General features: G+C 38.6%; 2 long non-coding RNA genes across 2 annotated transcripts in view; one reads left to right on the top strand and one right to left on the bottom strand.

Moving 5' to 3' along the window:
* The window catches only part of LOC122881306, a 105,399-nt gene that overhangs the window by 90,883 nt on the left and 2,011 nt on the right, over positions 1 to 12,505 (top strand). Inside the window, exon 5 of the long non-coding RNA XR_006379142.1 lies at positions 7,314 to 7,414. This is a non-coding gene — a long non-coding RNA (uncharacterized LOC122881306). The remainder of the gene's footprint in view (positions 1 to 7,313; positions 7,415 to 12,505) is intronic.
* The window catches only part of LOC122881307, a 31,328-nt gene that overhangs the window by 18,344 nt on the left and 479 nt on the right, over positions 1 to 12,505 (bottom strand). The window lies entirely within an intron of this gene.

Genomic DNA, 12,505 nt, shown 5'->3' with positions numbered 1-12,505 from the left:
TAACAGAACCTCTAAAGCTCACTAATTACCATGTTATATCTTGTTTGTTTAATTCATACAAAAGTGTAAACAAGACAGTTTGTGGTTTTATCAGGGGGTTATGTGCCAGACTGTTTCTTGGCTGGCCGATCTGGCTTCCTGGAGTCTTGTTGGAGTCATTTTTACACTTTCTTTTATTTTGTTATCGTTGGACAGAGCCAGGCTAGCTGCTTCCCCATGTTTCCAGTCTTTATGCTAAGCTAGGCTAATCAGCTTCTGGCTGTAGTGTCATATTTAATGGACAGACATGAGACTGGTATTGATCTTCTCATCTAACTCTAGGCAAGAAAGCGAATAAGCCTATGACCTTCGAAACAGCAGCTGAAAAAACAACCTCCCCCCAAGGTCCACTTAGTAGCTGTTCTGGAGCTTTCAATAATATCACATGATCTTCAGCAGATAGTGTCTGCTGTTTCCAAAGTAAAGATGGATCTTAGAAACTCAACTTCAAAGTCAATATATATGGACCTTCAAGTCCTTAAAGTGCTCCCCCAAAAAACGGAAATTTGAACATCTACATTTCCATGACAACTGCCACTGCTGACGAAGATCATGTGATATAATCAAAAGAACAGCTACAGATTCAACCTCAAGTTGAGATTGTTTTGTCAACTCACAAAGTTTGTCTGGAGTAATCTGGACGAATGATTATAAACATTTAAGATTCACGGTGAAAACATTTTGCATAGATGAATTAAAAAAACCCATTTAATTTACTGATATCTGGTTTTCTGTTCTTTCAAGGGGTGCACTCATTTTAGAAGGATTGTAGAGACAACAGCCATGCAGCGCTAGCCTATGGGTTAATTGAGTCAATGGAGACAAGAGGTTACAGCTCAATGAGAGAAACAGGCCTGATGGGCTTCAAAAATATAACTCTTATCATGGCCGGGAACCAAAGCAAGCAAATCGTCACAGAAAAGTGTTGTCCCGCAAGGAAAGATGCCGAGAAAGAAAAAAGGAGATAGACACACAGACTGACAGTTTGAATGCAATTGTATTTTTATTACTGTATACCTGTATATCACCATAGTCTAAGATAACCAATAGATGCATTATACATTACAAAAAAGTCTGTGCGTCAGCATAACGTGAAGAAAAATGAAAACATTCGTCACAGCTCGTCAGCGTTTTTATCAGGAGCTTTGTACCACGCAGGGAAGTAATCAGTTTGGCAAGTGACTCAATCCAATAACAAAAACAGAATTTACGCTTTCTATTTTTTATTCAGCTTTCCATAAGCAAGGAAATGAGAAATGGATTTTAATTGTTTCACGATTAGCAAAAAAAAAAGGGGGGGAAAAAGAAAACAATTAGGCACATCTCCAGTGATGTCACTGTCTCCAAGATGGTGATGCATCAGTTTACAGTGCATATTGGAAGTTGTTCAATAGAGGAACTCTGGCTGACTATTTCCCTCTGCAGTCTAAATGTTCCCTGTAAGATTAATGGATGTGTGTGTGTGTGTGTGTGTGTAGGCCGTGCATTCATGCTGTGCAATGCAAGTGTGTTTGCATTTTTGTGTGTGTGTGATAGTTTCCTTACACAGAGACAGTGAGAGGATGAGACTAACTAAAGCAGCAAGATTAGCCAACTACTCTGTGATCCCATTTTACAACAGCTATACACCAGCTTTATCACAGCTATGCATTATAAATACACACTTGACTGTTTACACACACACTCAGTGACAGATTAGCATTCATTTCTGATTCAATCTTTCAATCCACGATTTCCTGCAGTGACTTTTAGTGATGATACTATACTGACTGCTAAATTGATTCCCAAAACAGTAATCCATTATGTGCACAGAGTATACTACAATTGTTGAACAGGCTAATGACTAACCAGACTCTAAAACACAATCTTTGGAGATTGGAGACAGTGTATCCACTGATGTATGCAGCTACAATAAACTCCTTGATTTGATGTTTTTAGATACACATACATACAGTATATCTTCAATGTTCATCTCTGTGTTCCATATACAAAGTTACTGGTGCATTTCAGTAGATCACTTCAAAGGTTTGAATGGTTATCAAGTACTTGCTGTTGTGTATGGGCAATAATCAATACCATTTTGAGCTTGTGAAATGATGTGTAGTTGTATATCACCTTTTGTAAGCCTATTAAAAATCTCTGCATAAGATACTTAGTTCGTGGATGTGTAGAAAAGATTTGTAGATGTTGAAAAGTTTTAAAAATGTGTAAATAAAAAGTTGTGCACACATTATATCAACTAACACTTAAGAAATCTGAGTATAGATTAAAACCAGAAAACTCTGAAACTAAGCAAAGTTCCCACACTGCAAGTCAAAATCTTACTGACTTTTATTTGAGCCCATGTTAATGTCACTTCTATTATTATGTGGGGTGTCATCCAAACAATATGTCCTTGTACCATGGTTGAAGCCTCTGTTTCACAGTGGTCATGAGCACAAAAAATTTCAGTTGTCTCGTTTGCCTATACTTTATGTGCTGATTCATATATGCATGAAGGGAGAAAAACATAAACACAAAGTTGAGTGACTACACAGAGACTGTAAACTCACACATACTCACAAACATAGACTGCAGAAAAGACAGTACCCCTGCCAAGCGTTGAGAAAACCGGCAGAGAGAGACTAGGTAAAGAATGGATGAGAAACAAGACAAAAATGCTGGATAAAACACAAGTAGAAGGAACAAGAGATAGAAAACAGAAACAAAGGCAGAGAGGTAAATCCAGGAAAACAATATAAAGAGACGGAGATGGTATGGAGAATAGAGAGAAAGGATGAGTTAGACAGAGAGGACATAATACAGAGGAAATAGAAACTAAAACCTGGAGCAAATGAAGGAGAGACAAAAAGATAAAAGGACAGAGTTAAGAGAGAGAGATCTACTGGTACCTGTTATCTTAACTCTGTCCTACATACAGTGGTTTTAGGGTCTTACAATTCAATTCAATTCAATTTTATTTATATAGCGCCAATTCATAACAGAAGTTATTTCATTGCACTTTTACTGTGGAGCAGGTCTAGACCATACTCTTTCTAATATTATTTAGAGACCCAACAAATCCCACCATGAGCAAGCACTTGGCGACAGTGGCAAGGAAAAATTTCCTTTAAGAAGCAGAAACCTCGGGCAGAACCAGACTCTAAATAATAATAATGTAATGGTAGTGGTAATATTAATATTTATTAAGTAATAATAATAGGAATGATAGTGATACGAATAATAATGATAAATATAGTAATAAGACTAATAATATCAATTGTAGTAGCAGTTGTTGAGCAGGAACTTGGCGGCAGCCACACAATCACAGATCCAGACTCTGCAGCTCTGAAGGCAGAAATACCTGCTGAAAGCAACAGAAGGAGAGAGGAGAGAAACGAGAAAGCACAAAACTGCGAGAGAGAGAGAGAAGATGTTGAGTTAGTAACATGCATTAATGGGATAAAAATGCATACAGATGAAGAGGGATTGGGGGAGAGAAGAGCACAGTGCATCAAGTCTCCCGGCAGTCTAGGCCTATAGCAGCATAACTAAGGGATGGTTCAGGACTAACTATAAGCATCATCAAAGAGGAAAGTCTTAAGCCTAGTGCAGTGTTCTAGTGGGGTAATAAGGTATTATGAGCTCTTTAAGATACAGATGGTGCCTGACCATTAAGAGCTTTGTAGGTGAGTAGAAGGATTTTAAATTAAATTCTGGATTTTACAGGGAGTCAGTGCAGAGAAGCTAATATTGGAAAAATATTTTTCTTTTTACTTTTCCTAGTTCTTGTCAGTACACATGCCGCAGCATTCTGGAACAACAGGAGAGTCTTAATGGACTGTTTCAGGCAGCCTGATAATAAGGAATTACAATAATCCAGCCTAGAAGTAACAAATGCATGCACTAGTTTTTCGGCATCATTTTGAGACTGAATATGCCTGATTTTTGCAATGTTAAGTAGCTGAAAGAAGGCAGTCCTTGAAGTATGTTTAATGTGGGAGTTAAAGGATAAATCCTGATCAAAGATAACTGCAAGGATTCTTACGGTGGTGCTGGAGGCCAGGGCAATGCCATCTAGAGTAACTATACCTTTAGATAATGGCTTGGAGTGTTTGGGGCCAAGTACAATAACTTCAGTTTTGTCAGAATTTAACATCAGAAAATTGCAGGTCATCCAGGTTTTTATGTCTTAAGGCATGCTTGAAGTTTAGCTAACTGATTAGTTTCATCTGGCTTGATCGATAGATATAATTGGGTTTCATCCGCATAACAATGTTTTACAATGAGTGTTTCCTAATAATATTGCCTAAAGGAAGCATATATAAGATGAATAGAATCGGTCCAAGCACAGAACCTTGTGGAACTCCGTGACTAACTTTGGCGTGCATGGTGGGTTCACCATTAACATGTACAAACTGTGATCGATCTGATAGATAGGATTTTATAACAGCTTAGTGCGGTTCTTTTAATGCCAATTGAATGTTCCAATCTCTGTAATAGGATGTGATGGTAAATGGTTTCGATTGCAGTGCTAAGATCTAACAAGACAAGTACAGAGACAAGTCCATTGTCTGATGCAATTAAAAGGTAATTAGTAATTTTCACCAGTGCTGTCTCTGTGCTATGATGCACTCTAAATCCTGACTGAAAATCCTCAAATGAACTATTGTTATTTAGAAAGTCACGCAACTGATTGACAACTGCTTTCTCAAGGATCTTAGAGAGAAAGAGAAGTTTAGATATAGGTTTATAGTTGGCTAAAACCCCTGGATCAAGAGTGGGCTTTTTAAGAAGAGGTTTAATTACAGCTATTTTAAAAGACTGCGGGATATAGCCTGTTAATAAAGACATATTGATCATATCTAATGAAGAAGTGCTAACTAAGCGTAACACTTCTTTAAGCAGTCTAGTTGGGATGGGGTCTAAGACACGGGTTGATGGCTTAGATGGAAAAATCGTTGAAGAAGGTCAGTAGGAGAAAAGCAGTCCAAATATATATATATATCAGGTTTTACAGCTGTTTCTAAGGTTCCTGTTTGAAGATAAATCGGTACCGGTTGAGGGCAGGATGTGATGAATTTTTTCTCTCTAATAGTTAAAATTTCATCATTAAAGAAGCTCATGAAGTTGTTACTACTGAGCGCTATAGGAATACATGACTCAGTAGAGCTGTGGCTCTCTGTCAGCCTGGCTACAGTGCTCAAAAGAAACCTGAGGTTGTTTTTATTTTCCTCTATCAATGATGAGTAATAGGCATTACGGTGACTATCTTGCCAGGCTAAACGAGATTCTTCCAGATTGTTTTAACGCCATTTCCTTTCAAGTTTTCGCGATGTTTGCTTTAATTTGCGGGTTTGGGGGTTATACCATAGAGCTAACCTTCTTTGTTTTATTATCTTCATTTTTAGAGGGCCGATAGAATCGAGTGTCATTCGTAGTGAGCCTGGAGCACTATCAACAAGATAGTCAATTTGGAGTGAAATTAACATAGGAGTCCTCTGTTATATTGAGACATAGCACTGAATTAAATACAGATGGAATCTCTTCCTTAAATTTAGCGACAGCACTATAAAATAGACATCTAGAGTAGGAGTTTTTGTCTAATGGCGTGTAGTCCGGTAATAGGAGTTGAAAATTCATTAAATAATGGTCCTATAATGAAGGATTCTGTGGAAAGACTATTAAATGTTCAATTTCAATGCCGTATACCAGAACAAGATCGAGGGTGGTTAAAACAGAGTGGGTTTATGTACACTCTGACAAAAGCCAATCAAATCTAATAATGAGATAAACGCAGTACTAAGGCAATCATTTTCAACGTCCATGTGAATATTGAAATCACTTACAATAATTACTTTATCTGTTATAAGGACTAAACTTGACCAGGACTGCGGTACACTATAACAAATAGAATTCACTGTCCTGTTTTCCATGTTGGGTGTGAAAGACTAAGAACAAGGCTTTTGAATGGTTGTAATTTAGTTTAGGTTTAAGGTTCATTAATAGGTTTGAATCAAAGATGGCTGCAACTCCACATCCTCAGCCGGTGTCTCGAGGAATGTGAGTATTAACACCACTGGGCAGAGTGGATTCGTTTAGGCTAACATATTCTTCATGACCCTAGGTTTCAGTAAGACAAAATAAGTCAATATGATACTCTGATATTAAGTTGATCACTAGTACAGCTTTAGATAACAGAGAGCTGATGTTTAAGAGTCCACATTTAATTCTCCTATTTTGTTGTGCTATTTCAGCTATGGTAAGTTTGTTTAGGTTTTTATGTATAACTTCTCTTCTGTTAACTTTTGATTTTATTAATTTAAGTGGCCGGGTGGCAGACACCTTTACTAAGGAGTTTTGGGTGGGTAACTGCTCTAATGGAAGCACAGAGAAGCGTGTAGGACTGCAACTCTGCCTCCTGGTCTCAACTCTGAATTGAACTATTTCTATCAACACCTTAATGCTATTCAGGTGCAATCGAGAGCTGTCTCCTTTTTGATTGTCTGCTTACTTAGATACAAACATCTGCTTTTTGATTAGAAAAGCATGAGATGATGATATTACATGGCATTAGCAAATATATTCCATAGGAATGCGTTATGTTTTTTATTAACAGGAGGAAACATTTACATTAAACATATCTGCAAAGTGTTCATTAACATATTTTATTTGTTTTCCCAACAATATCTACCTATTGCAATCAAGCATGATTCATTTTTTTATTGTTGTGTTTAGGCAGCTCAAAGACCATGGTTGATTTCAGGGAAAGATTGTGGTCTTGGTTAAATATTGAAAAAGTCAATCTTGACTTGAAGCATGAGATGGGACATGTTGACTTTCTCAATATTTACCAAAACCACAATCCTTTGCTAACCTCAACCTCAGAGTACTTTAGTGGCCTAAAGGCCGAGATATGCTTGAAACAAACAAGTTTGTACGACATGTTGAATTAGTGAATGTAATCCAGGCTGCAATCATGTTTCCTTCAAGAAGTATTCAACACAGCAAAGTAGTACTACATAAATGTATTATATAGGAGAGAGTTGATGATGATGATGACGACATATAATGTACGCACATTAATGTTAAAATGAAGCTTGTTTCGCAGCATAAATACCACAGAGAGAAATCATTTCATTTCTTCACCACACTTCAGGTATTACAGTGAGGTAGGTAGTGGAGCGTCAGTAGGAGGCAGTCAGAGAGACAGAGTTGTTGTGCTAATTGTGGTCTACCCCTGTTGTGGGTGGAAATGAGGTCCTGAAATAACTACTTCCTGGTTCTATTTTCAGCTGAGGTCAGCGGCGGAGGAGTACACCATGCTGAGAGGTGTGATGTGGCTCTGTTGGTTTGACCCACACCTGCTGCGTATCCTTCACTCAAGCACTGGAGGGTAAGCGTGTGTGTGTGTGTGTGTGTGTGTGTGTGTGTGTGTGTGTGTGTGTGTGTGTAAGGCTGCATGCATATATGCAACACATGTGTCCAAATACAAGTAACTATTAGAGTGTGTCCACTGAGTGTGTGTGCGTTTGCTTGCTTGTGTGGATGACCTTGACTGGGAGTACAAGCACACAGTCCTGCCTCACTGGAAACACATATCTGTGTTTTGTTTTCTCTTCCACACTTGCAAACACACAAATAATCTAGTTGCTCTCAAACTGTTTTGGACACATAGCGTTTGGTAAACTGACCACACACACACGTCATACCTCACTTATTAACACATGCAAATAACTGTACTTATGCTTCCAGACCTCATCACGCACACAAAGGTAAACAGAAATACAGAAATAGTTTAACCTTGCAAATCAACACACATTAACATATTCTCTTTCTCTCTCTGCTGACACACACACACACACACACACACACACACACACACACAGTAGAGGCTTTAGCGTAGTATTGAGTCATCAGACTGCTTGTGCATAACTTCTCTTCTCCCCTCCCTGCTGGGTCTATAGTACTGTAAGTGAAGGTCACACAAACATATAAACCTACATGAACACAATCATCATCATACTCATACAGTATACATGCATACTGTATACACAAGCATATGTAGACTGTGTGAAAATATACAATCAAAAACACATGATCACCAACTCCAGTACATATGTATGTATTATTGTAATATTTTTAAAAGTATGTTTTATTTTTTGTATAGTTTCTTGTATATAAATGTCATAATGTGTGCATTTATTATGTGTATGAGTGGGTGTACATCTGTTTTTTTTTCAATTGTGTGCCTGTAGTATATAACTGTAGGAGTGTGTGTGTGTGTGTGTGTGTGTGTGTGTGTGTGTGTGTGTGTGTGTGTGTGTGTGTGTGTGTGTGGCTGTAAGGGGCCTGATTTTTCCCCTGCAGGCTGGTTTGAATCGATAGCACTGGAAAGTGCTGAAATAGCAGCCTGACACACACTCACACACACAGAGATAGAGAAGCATGACTCACTGGAGTTGGAAACATGAACAAGAATGCTGACTTCTGAAACAAGGCAAACAGAGAGAGAGAGCCAAAGAGAGAAAGAAACAGGGTGACATGCAGAAAGACAGAGAAGAGACTACAGTGCAGCTTCGACTTCAGACTCATTTCTGCTTAGTTCTGCATAGCGGTGAGATTCAGTATTGCTGCACTAAAAATGCAGTATACTGTACATGTGCATTTGTGTGTATATGAGACAGGAGAAGGTGGTGGTGGTGGGGGGGGGTGTTGGGGAATAGCCACATATTATTATATTATTTAACTAATCCTTTCCTCCTGTTTTCCATATTCTTCATGCTACACTGTTGCTCTCCCGTTTCTCTTTCACTTGACCTTGCCTCAACATTAAGAAACATTTTTATGACCTTGGAACCAAGCTTTACATTTTTGTAAAAGGACTTGCGCGGGTAATGGGCAAATTCAACTTTTTTTATCATAAAAAGTTGGGTTTATTGCCAGGTCCAGGAAGAAAACTAGTAGTTCACTAATTTCATGCCCAGTCTTTACAATTTTAGAAGTCCATGAACTGTAACTTGTGACCTTTGGAGCAGTGGAGAGATTAGAGTGTGAGGCTCTGTCTGCTGTAGAAGCTGGTGACGCTGATCAAATGAAGTTACATAATGTATACTGTAGTACATTTATTAGGATCATATAGGGTTGAGCATTATGGCAATATATAGGGATAGCAGGTTCTTATCCAGTAGTTTCAAGTTTAATACTGAGGCTACCTTTTTTGTATGGATTGTACCTTCAAGTTTCTACATTTTGTTAATGCTACTTCTTTGTTGCAACAGACTGGTCTACCACTTGTTGGAAACTAATTCACCTTAATTCATTCTGCAAATAAACAGGATTTCAGAGAATTTTTATTCAGTCTTTCATTATGAAATACAGTAATCTTTTTTCAGTGTAGTGGCCAGAGTCAGGTGGTTTTATAATGAAGACCTAAATAAATGAGGAAATAATGTTCTAAAACCTCATAGTGAAAGCTTCACACATTAATTACAGTATTTTGAGAAAGGAAGGTGGAAATGTGCTTATTTCAAATTGTGCAGAATTTCTTAAATGTGTTGTAAACACTTCATTAATAACCACTACAGATGCATGTGTTTACTTGTTGATTCAGTGTATTAAAAGGGGAAGGGGGCCCACTGAGGTTGCATATGTACAGATTTTTGTGTGTCCTCCGCTGATATCACCTGTATCATATCCCCTGCCTTTTATCACCTGCCTGTTATCACCTTTGGTTTGTGTTAGATTGGGTGAGTAGGGAGCCCTTATTTTCTGGTGACCACTATCATCCATTTGTCCAGCATTGGGCTGCACAATATTTAATCGTGCAGTGCCTCTTGTAAGTTGATGGTGTTTTGTTCTATAATAAACAACCAGAAAGCAGTTAAGGAGTCATGCCCTTTGTTTGGAAATGCCGTGACAGACACACTTTCCCAACATTTAAAAAATTCCCACAATGAAATGAAAAAAGTGTCCACTGCATGTGCACTACTTTCTGCTAACAATCCCAAAATGAAATGCGGCATATTTTATGTGAAGATTACAGTCGGACAACTCTACTCCTGTCAGTGGTGACGCAAAAAAAATTTGTCTGATTTACAACTGTATGAAATCTCAATTTACTGCTCACTATAGAGTAAACTGTTGGGGGTCTATTATATAGGGAGTAGTGAGTGAGTGAACAAGGTGGTTTCGTACACAGCCCTTTACTGGATTTACACACTTTTTGAGTCAAAGTGATGAAGTACCTTAATTGTTTTAGCCATTTAAGTCACTGGATTAGCCAAAACAGACATTCCGATCTGTTTATCTTATCGGCCTCTCAATTGAATTTCTAATCATGTATCAGTATTGTGTTATTGCAAATACTGTGATAAAGATTTTATCCATATTGCCCAACCATAGGATCATATGTGAAAAGGTTTTCTCCAGCACAGAATAATGTTATAATGTGACATTACATAAGAACAATAACGTCTGGTCTAAATTTCAAATTTTTTTGTTAATTTCATTCTAATCACTGTTGTAGGAAATGCTGTAAACATAAGCAAAATGTTAAGTTTCAGGTTACCTGTGAATGGAGTCACTCATTAGAGAGAACAGGTTGCAGTGGCTGCTGCAACACTAATGCAGTAATGATGCTAGATTAAACAGTTCTCCAACAGCATCCATTGAAGTGCTGCTGCAGGACAGATGTAAAGTGTTGGGTGAAGCAGCGTGTTCATTGTTTCTGTCAAAAAATGCGAACAACAATGTGTAACTGTAGACTCATTCTGTTGTAATGTTTTGGTCCTCTGAGCTTTGGTAAGGGATTTAAGACATTTTTAATGAATTGATCAACATTAGAGGATCAATAGAATAAAGTAGAGTCTACATTTGTGTGTGTGCAGGAGTACGTTTGCAGCTTATGTAGTAGTCATACACCTTAAATACGTACATACTGTACACACTGCAGATGCTGGATGGATGATTTCCACATTGACCATCACTGTAGTGCTGATGCAGACTTTTCCCATGGCCATACTCACTGTACATCACCAGTAAATCCAGTGCATGGTTGGACTGCACTTTTTATTCTGGTTACATAGATCATCACATCGCCACCACAGTAATTCAACAGGCCTGTGCTGAACTCCAGCAACAAGAGTCCTAGTCAACAGTGTGTGTGCGTGCGCGCGTGTGTGTGTGTATGTGTGTGTATGTGTGTGTGTGTGTGTGAGTGAGTGTCAGCATGCAAGTGGTTGGCACTATTAAACATTCACCAGCTCACTCAGCTTCTGCTGCTGTTAGGCTCCCAATCTGGGTCAAGTCTCCCTCCTCTCCTCCCTGAGCTACCTCTATCCCTCCATCCTCTTCTCTTCCTCCTCTCTCTTTTCTCTCTCTCTCTTGCCCACTCACTCTGTTTTTCTCTTTCTACTCAGCTCCCTAAGTGCTCTCTGTCTCTGTCTCATTTCTTTTTCTCCCTCTTTACTCATCCCACCTTCTCTCTTTCTTTCTCTTCCCCCACCTCTTTCTCTCTGTGTCTCTCTTTGTCTCTCTCTCCCTTTCTCTCTCTCTCTGAGCCAGTATTTGCTGAGCTACAGAGCTCAGAGGCAGGCTCATGCTCTCATCCATTGTTCAAGTCATATAAAGATGCCTATAAATTTTTGAGAGACATAATGAATCATTTCTGTTATTTTCTGTGTGTGTGTGTGTGTGTAATGTAATGTAATGACCTTCATGACTCAAGCAAAACCTTCTAAGTGTCTTTATATACAGTCTATGGTGTTAACATTATGTTGTTGTCATTTGCACTTTTTCATTCATGCTTCAACACCAGTGGCTAATTCATCAGCTGCTTGGCTATCAGCTGCTTGGCTATCAGCTGCGTTGGGAATCTGGTAGGGCAGGTTTGGTTAATAGCAAATATCAAAGATATTTATTAATATTAATACAATTATTAATATTGCTAGAATTATTCATAAGGATTAAAAATTATGGGACACCACCATGGGATCAGGGACCAATAATCAAAATGTGAAAAAAGTGGTTGTCCACTTATAAATGCCAATATTTAAAATATTGGGGGGGGGGTGAGGAAGATAGCGGACGCGACCACATGGGTGGCTCGTCATGTGATGATCCAAAATGGTGCGCAAAACTTAAACAAAGGGAGTAAGAACCAAAATGGAGGACGCACTTTACTCGTCCTCAAGATGGTGTGGGGTGCAACTGAGTAAGGCTACCACTCTCACCACTGTGGGTTGTTTGGGATGTGTATGTATGTGGATGTGCGTCAGGCGTGTAGGTTAGTGTGAGAGAGAGAGAGAGAGAGAGAGACACAAAGCAAGGTACATAAGATCCTAAATGCCGCGGCAAGACACAATAATTACCCCTTTATCACACAGGAACCCGGCAGTGAACTTGTATTCAGCAGCTGTGTTACTGGACTTTTGTCTGATAAATTGGTCCCACACACAGTGACAGGAAACTCACACAAGCAAAGGTC

Source organism: Siniperca chuatsi, linkage group LG9 (genome assembly GCF_020085105.1).
Source record: "Siniperca chuatsi isolate FFG_IHB_CAS linkage group LG9, ASM2008510v1, whole genome shotgun sequence".
In the NCBI taxonomy this organism is placed as follows: Eukaryota; Metazoa; Chordata; class Actinopteri; order Centrarchiformes; family Sinipercidae; genus Siniperca; species Siniperca chuatsi.
Note: the sequence above shows the minus strand (reverse complement) of the source record. Positions and strands in the feature narration are given on the sequence as shown.